At 35.9% G+C, this 11457-nt stretch overlaps 1 protein-coding gene across 1 annotated transcript in view; it reads right to left on the bottom strand.

Annotated features, from left to right (window-relative positions):
* Window positions 1-7374, bottom strand: part of EML1 (echinoderm microtubule associated protein like 1) — a 50392-nt gene extending 43018 nt beyond the window's left edge. Inside the window, exon 1 of the mRNA XM_009582304.1 lies at window positions 7246-7374. The gene's annotated coding sequence lies outside the window, so the exon portion shown is untranslated. The remainder of the gene's footprint in view (window positions 1-7245) is intronic.
* Between the last annotated feature and the right edge of the window lie 4083 nt (window positions 7375-11457).

Genomic DNA, 11457 nt, shown 5'->3' on the forward strand with positions numbered 1-11457 from the left:
AGGAAGCCCCATCCAGAGGGAAATCCACAGAGCAGATGCATGTTAAGATGCATCTCAGGTAGCTTGACAAAAAACTTTCTGGAACATGCGATGGTAGAACAGATGTTCAGTGCCATGTTTTTGTATTAAAAACAGGCACGATTCAAATGATTAAGCTGCAATTTTTAAAACTGCTGTTTCTGTGGAGAGAGCGATATAAGAGAGCAAGCAGAATACAAAGTCACACACAGGCACAGAACAAATACATTCATAGGAGAAGGGAAAAGGCAGCAGAAAGAATTTAATTCTGTCTTCATTTCAGAAATAAGTGTCCTCTATACTAGCCTAACATTATCCAAGTCATCTCAATGTCAAATGCACGAAAAAACCTTCTCTAGTAAATTAAATAATACACTGTTAACTGTTCTCCCTGAATCTCCTAACATCATCCAGTTTAATACTACTCCAGTTAAAAAAAATAAAGCTTTTATAGTGAAAATTTTTACTCCACATAAAATATCTTTATTAGCATGAGTCTTTCCACTACTTTATATACAGTGCTTCCGAAAACATCCTCTCTGTGTGATTTTGCAGGATCAAACCTTTATTTTGGTATCTTTTCCTGGTTAAGGAAAAGAAAAGGCAATATCAGCCTACACTGAAATTAAATTAAGGAAATCACCACATTGTACTAATGTTAGAAAAAAATGTAAGTTACAGAAGCAATTTTAAACTAATTTTAACGTTGCTTGGGGTTTTATTTTTATAGCTATCAACATTCAAAAGATAAACTGGTGGATTAAAAATGAATGGGTGGGACTAAAGCTTAAAAGTGTAATGCTATCTTCATTCTGAATAATGAAGTCTCATATCAGTATAAAAACTACTTTTATCACAGGAACAAAGTTCTTTTAAACTCTTGTGGCTTATGTCCATTACTGCTTAAATTAATTAGCAATGCTATTTTCTGACAAATTTTATTTTAAACTTTCAACAACAACAAAAAAAGCCCAGTGAGAAGTATTAGCAGGTGGTTGGAAAAGAGGATTATAAATCCATTATATTAACTCAGTTTTGGCATATACACATTTTGGTAGCTATAGCGTTAAACACCAGTGATTATATCCATGGCTACAGCAGATACACTGTCACCTGAGGAGGAATTCAAAATGATAGAAAATATTCATTTAACTTACAGGTTTGTAAAAGTACAAATGGATTCCAGAATTTGGCTTCCACATTAGTGATATGAATGGAGAGCATTTTAAATTGTTTAAAACGATAAAACATCTGGTAACACAATTTTTAACTTGTTTAAGACAGCAATGTGGTCTAATGAAACACCTCTATAATAAAAATTATGTTAGCATGAGATAATGCAGATACCACAACTGAAATTATTATTATCTAAGTTTTGCAATGTATTTATCAATGATGAGAAAGTTTTAAACACGTACTTCTGAAAATGTTAAAAATGGCAATAATAATTACAGTTCTACCATGTCAATGCTTGTACTAAAACAGCCACTTTCTATGCGTTGAACCGAAACAGAAAGGAAAAACAACTGAGCTTCAACACTACAAAGCTGTAAGGATCCCTCACCTTAGAGCAGGCTTTTTCAGTTTGCATGCATTGAGAAGATTCACAGACCTGCTTAATCCAGATCGAGAGGTGCGTAAATAAAGCAGAATAAAAAGTGAATGCAACAATAAAATGTGGAAACAAGACAAAACAAACTTACATTAAAAGACATAATCGCATGCTTTCAAGATATGAAGTCACGTGCAAGAGTAAACAACACAGTGCTTATTGACTCAGTTAGATGTTTGATCATTTCAAACCATACATTTAAGAACACCAATGTATCTTTGAATGACAAAATCTCAGCAATGCTCCAATATACTGACCATTTCTAAAGCGACTCAAAAAAAAAATATCAAAGAGGCTGAAGAAACAAGACAGATGATCCAGCTAGAAGACAAAGACTATTAAAAAAGCAACATTAAAGACAAGAAAATAAATCCTCATATATACATACATATACCACTGCATAGCATGAATGTTTCAGATGGTTGCATTACTGAATTGTGGTGAACAAATCTGGCCAAAATTAAAAAATATATATATATATATATATTTAATCACCAAAACTTGGGTGGGGTGGGGGAAAATAAAAGCTTTTCAATAAAATAAATTAAAAAATAGTGCATAATGCTCTTAGACAGTAACTGATGATATTAATAATATTTTGAAACTTGTCTAGCACTCTTTCTGACCCTAATTTAAATCAATTAGAATAAATTCAAGAATAACATATGACTTTAATTTCATTATGCCTTTGAGCAAAATGGACTAATAACTTTAATTGTTAGAGATATAGTGAAGTGGCATAATAGTTTTGCCACTCGAAGTTCAAGGGAGAGGGATTTTTCTTTTTTAATTTATATTCGGTTTATTTTAAAACATTTTCTTTGAGAGCCAACTGTTAAATAGAAGACTTAATTGAAGGTTCGATACAGAGTTTGTGTGTGTGCCAGTTACAAACTATCACTGCCCCCAGAACAGAACACAGAACATTAATTCCAGGCGACTGAACAATTTCCTAGGGGCCATGTGTTTAGACTTTAGAAGAACAGGAATTCATCATATTAAAGTATTTCATTCTCCCTACAAACAAAGCTCTTTATGTTTTCTTTGTTCCAGCTTCTTCCTTTTGATCTCCATTGTCAGAGTTTTGCACCATTGTAATACTTTACAATCTGCTGGGGGAGAAAGAATAACTGATTGTCTCCTTTTGAAAGGCAAAGTATGTGCTAGCCGGCAGCCTGCAGCAGCATCCCTGCTGGGAAAGGTACCGTCTGCATTCTCCTCCCTTACATTTTTTTTTTCCCTTTTCCCCCCCTCAACTCTTGGAAACAAAGCTATCCTAGATGAGTCACAAAACCCTAGATTTTAATAGGGAACACAAAACATTACTACTGTGTGCTGGCCAAATTCCAAAGACAAATTTAGTGTTAAGCAGAGAACTTCAAGCCCCATTACATCTGAAAGGAAGTGTGCAGGGGGAAGGGAAAGTTCTGCTCACGATACACTAAACTCAATCGGAATGAAAATTTCAAATAATTATTCTATGTACAAAGTTCAGAAGAAAAATATGGCAGCATTTAAAAACCTGGTACTTGAAATAGCTTCTACACCTCTACAGCATAAAAGTAGTAAATATATTAATTTTAAAATCGAACCTTCTGAGCAAAGGCTTTTTGCGAAGACATCTTTGAAGCACTTTTCAAAGGCAGGCAATTCCTGGTTATCTGTGTCAGGTGATTATCCAGCCCATCGCTGGATATCCAATCCAATCCCTTCAGCTCTACATTAGCCGGCGTGCACCTGGAAGCCGCCCAGCCGTGTTCACGTGGCACCCCATCACCTGAGCGCGGCAGTGCCTTTGGTGCTGGACCAGAATTTTTGGTCCCAGTATCACCAGCACCATCAGGCTTTCTGCATTGTATTACCACCATATACTTTTATAATCCAGCTGACCTATGTTTTGTATTTGTGCTTTTGCTCTATTCAGGTTATTTCATTCCTTCCTTAACTAGGATAACTGGGTGCCGACTATATGAGATCTGAACGCTGAAGGGGGGTTTGGTGCCCTCAATTCTAATTGAAGTCAGAGTCAGTTGAGGTTACTCAACTCTCTGCAAGATCTGGATCTAATTATCACATTAGGCCCTATAACAACCTACTGATATCCAGAGATACACATTTTACATATGGAAAACCAATATGCATAAAGGTTAAATGATTTGCATAAGGTCATTGAGAGAATATGTGGCAGAACTCAAATAAAAGCCTGCTAGTTCCACCCTTTCAGCCTCGAGCCTTTTTTATTACCTCCAATTTTATATTCCTGCCAGAAGAAGTCATTTCCATTTCAAATATTAAATGGGAAATCAGAAAATGTAGTGAACTCTGAACCACATCTCCTTGGTAATCCAGCAAGGCAGATAAGCCGTGTACCAACCTGTGGGTTCAAATGAGTTAACCAACATATTTAAATACAGCTATTGTATGAAATGAGATGTATTTCTAAGCAGTGGAATGTATGGATGCACACTTGGTCCCCACGGAGATTATTTGCATGTATTTATATAAATATGCAAGACATACTGTTTCAAGGGACAGACTGATGTAATTTCAACTGGGTATCATACAATTCCTAACCTAAATTGTGAAAGTAGCAGAGAATGGAGGAACGAGAAGTTAGTTATTTTTTATCCACCTTTTCATAACTGTGTTGAGTGAAACACTTGGGAGGGACTTGATTAACCTGGATGTTTGCCTCTTTTGAAGACAAGGTCATAGGCCAGAAAAAAAATTGAAGATTATATTTTTCTAGTATAGTAATCCTAGCAGATATTTGTAATTCACAACAGCAGACCAGAGGTTTAAAAGACGACTCAGAAAAACTACAGTTTTTTCTTTCCCTTTTTTTTTTTACTTTCACTTTTCAAATTTTACTTTTTCACATTTTGAAAAAATTCAGATTTTTCAGCTCTGCACCTATACTGTATAAGAAAAGTATTAAAAGTATCCAAGCTGAAATTAACACTTAATTCTATTTAGAGCTGCTATGCCAAATTACCATATTTTGGGCTAAAGAATTCCTACACGAAGTAGGAGCAGTTTTAGAATCAGCTTATATGAAAAGAGCACTATAAAACCATGACAAAAATCATAACTAAAAAAATTATTAAAAATTACACACCATCTGTAAACTGTTCAACACCGAGTGAAGCTTCTTAACACAAATAAACAAGTCCTACCTCTTAAAAAAAGAAAACTATTTGATCTTGCCGCTGTATTTCCATTACTGTTTTATGCATAAACATATACAGTTCCTGAATGTAAATGGATCCATTATAATATAAAGTATGAATGAATGAATTTATATTAATGAGTTCATAATGAATTCAGCTACTTGACTATTTGCAAGTAAGCTACTTGGAACACTTAATACATCATCCTTAAATATTAAGTATTTGGAGCATGATTTACTAGAAAAACATGAAATCTTAGCAGTTATTTTAAGGTTCATTATCAAAAGCTACTAAAAGTAGAGACTAATTTACCAAAAAAAGTTTTGTACAGTAATTCGTTGGTGAGGTCCTTACCCTTCCACACTCTTCATGTTGAAGTATATATATAGGCAAGGCATAGAAATATACGTTAATATAATTTCATAAAAAATAAAATTTGCATATTAAATACCATCAATACAGAATTTTAGAGCATTTGAAGGGAACAGGAATTCCACAACACTGGACTTAAAACCACTTTTTTCAGGACATGGAATAACCCTGCTCTCCTAAGCATTCGTAATAAGTGTCCATCTATTTCAGCAGAACTGCCCATGTGTATTTTTTCTTTTCCAAACTGAATATACATTTTCATACCGCATATTTAAAGCGCCTTCAGTCTAGCCTCTTTAGCAAAGAGAAGGGATAAAGCATAATAAAATGACATTAAATCCTTATCCTGTGGAAGACTTTCTCATACAGGAATCAAGACAGTCCAAAATGCTCCCTAAGGATGCTCCCTAAGGACCTTCCCACTAGCACTCAGAGTATCCAGATTGCAGATGGGTCAGGTGGAAGGGCTGCAGAGTGTCACTTATCTACAGGGATCCGGAGCTAGGATAATGCCTACAGGCTGCAGGCTGATGGACCTGAATTACGCACAGGACTCTCAGAATCGAGAAAGCACAAGTATGATCTTGACCTGCATTTCCTCCACCCTGCTCGGGGGCAGAAAGTCCTACGCTGAACCTTAGAGATGGAGTGTAGAGACTCAGGAATCGCACCCTCCCCACAAGTGAAGCGTGCCAATGCTTGTGCTCTCTCATGTGTTTTATAATTACTACTTGAAACTTTATTAGTGAGAATGAAATTACAAGAATTATTAAGAAAAAATAATTTGTAAAGAACAAAATTTCTTTAAAAATTCAGCATACAAAATAGTACTCCTTTTTAAACGCTAATAAATTTTATTTTTTAAAAGGCATGTTCTTCCACCCATTTTCAAAATTTTGATAACATAATTCTGATAATGGAACAGTTTATACATATTTGCCTTCCTTCTCTTACCTTAAGGGCTGATTCAGGCCAACCTGCCAAAACCTACAGCTAGAGCGAGCCCCAGTTCATAGGAGCTCACAGGAGTTCATTTGTGTGACACAAACAAATATGGTATTTTCCAATTTTAATTGGACACAGCATAGCTTCTCTCTTCTCTACAATAACAAAACCTGGAGTTTCCTGGAAAATCAGTCCCCTTCACACAGTAACAAAGAGAAGCATATCCTTAGTCACCATCTGCCCTTTAAGGAAAAATTCTCCTTACAAAAGAGACCTCAGATCTTAGCAGGTTAACGCTCTCATCTCCACAACTTGCCCTCTTCAGAGTTCACAGCATCATCACTACAAAAACTGAGGATGACACACACCAAAAGAAATGTATAAAAAAAAAAAAAAACACCCCACACGACTATCTTTTACAGGCAAACCGTACAGCAGATTAGCACCACAATCACTGTCACATGTAACTTGAACTTGCTGCACCCGATCCATTGCATTCCTTATAACCTAGATGTATAAAACGTGTAGCCCACTGAAAAAAACACTACACACACACAAAGCAAATTGAGACAGAACAGTAATTTTTGAAAGGACTTAAATACATGCTAACAGTAAGATATCTAAAGATGGATGTTTTCATTTGCATAATGTGCTAGGCATAGAATTTTCCTCCTCCCTGAGATGATTCTAACATTGCACATGCAGTTTCTATAATAATTTTTAGTGAGAGAAAACCACCAAAGGTAACACTGATTTGTAATGATAGCACAGTTTCTCTGCAGACTATATATTTTCTACTAGCTACTAAAGAATCCTTGCACTACTTTTCATGTTACGCAACAGCACAGTAGAAATGCTTTATTCTCTATATGCTACACTGTACGAGCAAGAAAATAACACAAACTAGTAGACCAAGCATTGCGCATTCTTTCAATATTCATGGTAATAACCTTAATTCTAATTAGACCAAATAAGTCTAAAGCCTCTTAGAATGAAATCCATCTCTCCTTTTCTTTCTGAGCTATTTAGACCATTGCTTTGCAAGTAAGAAAAACTATGTATCTAGAAGCTTAAAAGATGAGATACTGTTTTCTCAATTTAATGATTATGTTTCTGATAGATGCGTACCTTTTTGCTGCTGGTGATACAGTTTCCTTTCTGGTTCCTGATGGAGAAGGTAAAGAGCCACTTGGTTTCTTTGGTAACACAGTTCCATTATTAACAGTAGTCCTTAAAGGCAGGGTTTGTACCAGCGGTCTTGCTGTAAAAGAAGCAGAAGATGAAATAATTGTTTTCATTTTCTTTTTTTTTTCCCCCCAGCAAACAATATTAGAATATTTTAAAATATTTGTGTAGTAGGCCATTTTTGTTTCACTATTGCCAAACTCACCATAGATGAGGGTTTTAACAAGGAGGAATTATTTTATTATTATTACTTATAATCATATCAAGCAAGTCATCTGCATATGGCTTTAGCACACAACTCTATAACCTGTCTCATCAGTAAAACTCTGTTCTAGCTCAAGGAGCTTACTGGTAAGTGCAAAGGTAGCTGTTGCCACCGAAAACAATCCTGCTCTCCTTGCCCACTTGGACAGCTTTCAGAACAGTGCTAGAAATGAAGTCAGGCTGCCACCCCAGAAACTCCTGCTCTTTATCCCTCAATGTTCTTGTAGGTTTTCCACAAGCAAATGACCTATTAAGAAATCCTTATTCCCCGAAAAAATCCCTTCTTTTAAAGAATGTAAGCTTATGTTTGACAAAAAGTAATTTTACCCTTTAGTCAGAAAAAGCAATTGAAATCAGCAAAACAGTGGACTTAATGAGCTGACATTATCCACCTTTGTTCTTCTGATCAAATGTTGGCTCAAAAAAAATTATATACATGTCATACCTGTAATCAATATTAGAATAATAGAAAAGTCCCAATCAAGTACATTAGAAATTAGTTGCAAAAACAAACAGTGGTTAAAACTGCAAGCAATGAGCACAAACATGAAAACTACAGCCGACCATACCCTGAAAACACAGACACAAACACAACTAGTGCTCTCCCTACAGCAGGGAAGAAAGCTGTACACTCAAGTACATCACTTGACAAAACTTCATATCACAAGCCAGCTTTGTAAAGATGCCAAAAGTCTCTGAACCAAAAGTGGGTTCAGAGAAACAACTCCCGAGAGAAGGCAACACTCACAATTCAATTAAGGGACACAAGATAAAATTTCACTGAACTTGGAGAGCATTGCATAGAGAATACCTATGAAATGTTCTTCAAAAAAAGACTGCTGAGGACAAATAATCTAAAAAGCAAAAATTAAAAAAACCTAAAAATTAACAATTGTATACAGTCCTAGGTTATATCATGATAACATCTTATTGTAGCACTGACGGCAAGCATTTATTGACTTGTTCACCTGAAGTTTTCATATATTTAACAACAGAAGATAAACATGAAAGCCTGTGCCCTGAGATTAGCTTAGTAAATATGGTCTACTCAGGAATGCAAGCTTCAAGAGAAACTGTGTCTTGAAACCTTGTTAAAACATATACTTGCTTGTCATGTATTCATCATTTATTTGTTCAGAGGGCAGAAATTTAGAAAAGAAACCATAAGGAAATATTGAAGGAATAAAGCTTATTGGGCTTAGAAGACTGAAGGATGACATGAAAACAAGTCAACAAAGAAAAAAAAAAAGAAAATCTTATCCATGCTCACTGAGGATCAGAGAGCCTTCAACTGCAGAAGACTGATAGGGTGAGACAGTATCACTCTTCCCAAGGACAGGAAGAGCAAGGGTATCTGATTTTACAGGAAGCTTTAAGGCAAGGCTAAAGAAGACTTAAATGAATTCATAGTGCCTTCCAGCCCTGACTTCCATGATCTATTTTAACAGACTAGTGCTGTCTTTAGAGCTTATACAAAACACCTAAAACTTACTGTACTTTGGCTTCTCATTCTTCTCTTTATTTATTACTTCTTTTCATTAAGGGATTCAGATATCATGATCCTATTTACTTCTACAGTATTCATTCTTCCAAATTAAATTCCTTCTACGGTTTCACGCTGGATGCTTTACTGCTTGTTTCCTGACTAAGTGCTGCAATGCCGTAATTAATCTGTATGTATAAAACTGATTCTGCTGCATATTACAGAAGCACAGATAGCTACACTAGAGCAGCTGTAGGCTTGTTTTCTGATAAGATTTCTGTAGCTCACAAAAGTTTAATGAGTCTTTGAGATCATGAATTAGAACAACAAATACAGTGAAATAAACATATTAATAAACTATTTTCCTTCATTATAGTTATATAAAAAATGCCTATTAAAAAGTAGCTGGAGTGAACTAGCTGGAGTCTGTTTACTCTCCTAACCTTATGAAATCGAAACTAGCAGCAGCCAGGAATAAACCCTGCAACCTTTAACAGAGGTTTTGCTTCAAATCCAATGCCAATCCAGAACACACACTTCTGGAGCTGGAAATTTAAAGATCCAGCCCCATGATCAGCTAGCGTAGAAAGCAACATCACGAAACTCTTACATGGCACACAGAAAAATTATACACTATTCAATTAATCCACTATTTACTCTAGAGCAATTTAGTTTTATTTACAACAGCTATTTCACACCAGTGGTAACTGACATAACAGTCAAACAACCCCAAACATGTCATTGCTGTTAGAAGTCAGTAACTCAAACACATTGGTATTATTGCTTTGTCAGTAAGGTTTATTTTGGAAGTTCTGTTGCTTCAGGGTCTTACCTGTGGTAGCAGGACTGACATGTTTATCAGCCTCAGCAGCTTTTTTAATCATACTCTGATCTATGGATTAATAGGGCTGTTAAGTTTACAAACAAACCGATAATGGCAAAAGGAAAGAAAAACAAACACAAGTAAAAAAAAGGCAGGAAGCCATACTGAACTCCACCAAGTAGTTGAATTAAATAAGGAAGGGGGAAAAAAAAGCCCCAAACAAAAACCCAAAACACCATTAGTGAAGGAGCTCCACAAATGGACAAGATAAGCAGCTCATATTCCATGATGTACACTGCTTTTAAGCTGCCTAGCTCAAGTCTAGAACAAGAACACACACAAAGACTGAAAACAAGCTCAAGCTCTTCTCCGTTATAGGTTTGAAAGCCTGAAGCTTGAAATCTTTAAACCAATTTTAAATCTGATGTACTAAGAAAGTGTCGTCTTCTGCCCCATGAAGCTTCTTGTTCCAGACTTTAAACAGCACACTGGGGATCCTGTTTTCCAAAGGCACAAACCTCCCCCCGAGGTTTTACACAGATGCTTTTAATCCTGATCTATTTCATCTATAGATCAAATGAAAGAAGCAGCATACAATATGCTTCAAAATCCAGTTTGCCTGGATGAGATTTCCGTGACACTTTGTGAGCTCAAATGCCACTTTTTACAATTCTAGATGTGGAATTTGTCATTAAACCATCAATAGAAAGAAAATGGAGAAGTCCCACGCAGCCCAAGTGGCAAAACCCAAGAAGCCACCGCTCCAGTTTCACCCATGTCTAAGCAAACCCCTCCCCTAACAGTCTCCATCACGAGCCTCCGTAATGCTATTCCGATACTGAAATTCATCTTAGTCTTATGCTAAGTAATTGCATGCAATCCATTATAAAGTAGTTGTGCCTACTACAGGGAAAACAGGCCTGTAGTATGAAATGTATCGTATTTGACAAAACTGCTGGAAGAAACTAACGATCAGGAAACTTCAGATGCTGTTTTATGTTACAGAGTACATTTAATAAGGCTGACCATACACTAATGATACAACTGATATATAGCAAAATTAAAAGTTCTTTATATAAATTATTACAGTAGCAATTATTTCCAGAAATTAGTTGTATTTAGTTGGCAATTATCAGGACTCTCTTCAGTAATTTGTAATGGATGAGCAATTGCCTTTGTAGTCCTCCATTTGCATTATCATAGTAAAACCTCTTACGCTGTCATTTCACACACACATTAAGAAGTATTCATGTCATATACACATTTTAAAAACAAACAAACAAACAAAAAACCCACCCCAAAAAAAACCCCAACAAACAGCCATAGAAGGCAGAAGGATAGGCTTACAGCAGCTTTTCTTCAATGTACATTGAACTATGGCTTTAACGATCTGCCACGACCAAGAAAGCATCTCCTGATTTAGAGTTCAACTCTGCTCACAGAATCCATGAAAATCTGGTCTGCATTTTGCTAAGTAAAGCCAGCAGGCAAGAAGAACTAATTTGGTTACAACTCAGTAGTAATTACTAGGCCTTATTTTCTCCACACATCAGATAATCCGGAGAACTACAGGCCGGTCAGCCTG

The sequence above is a fragment of the Fulmarus glacialis genome, unplaced genomic scaffold, assembly GCF_000690835.1.
Source record: "Fulmarus glacialis isolate BGI_N327 unplaced genomic scaffold, ASM69083v1 scaffold2577, whole genome shotgun sequence".
NCBI lineage: Eukaryota > Metazoa > Chordata > Aves > Procellariiformes > Procellariidae > Fulmarus > Fulmarus glacialis.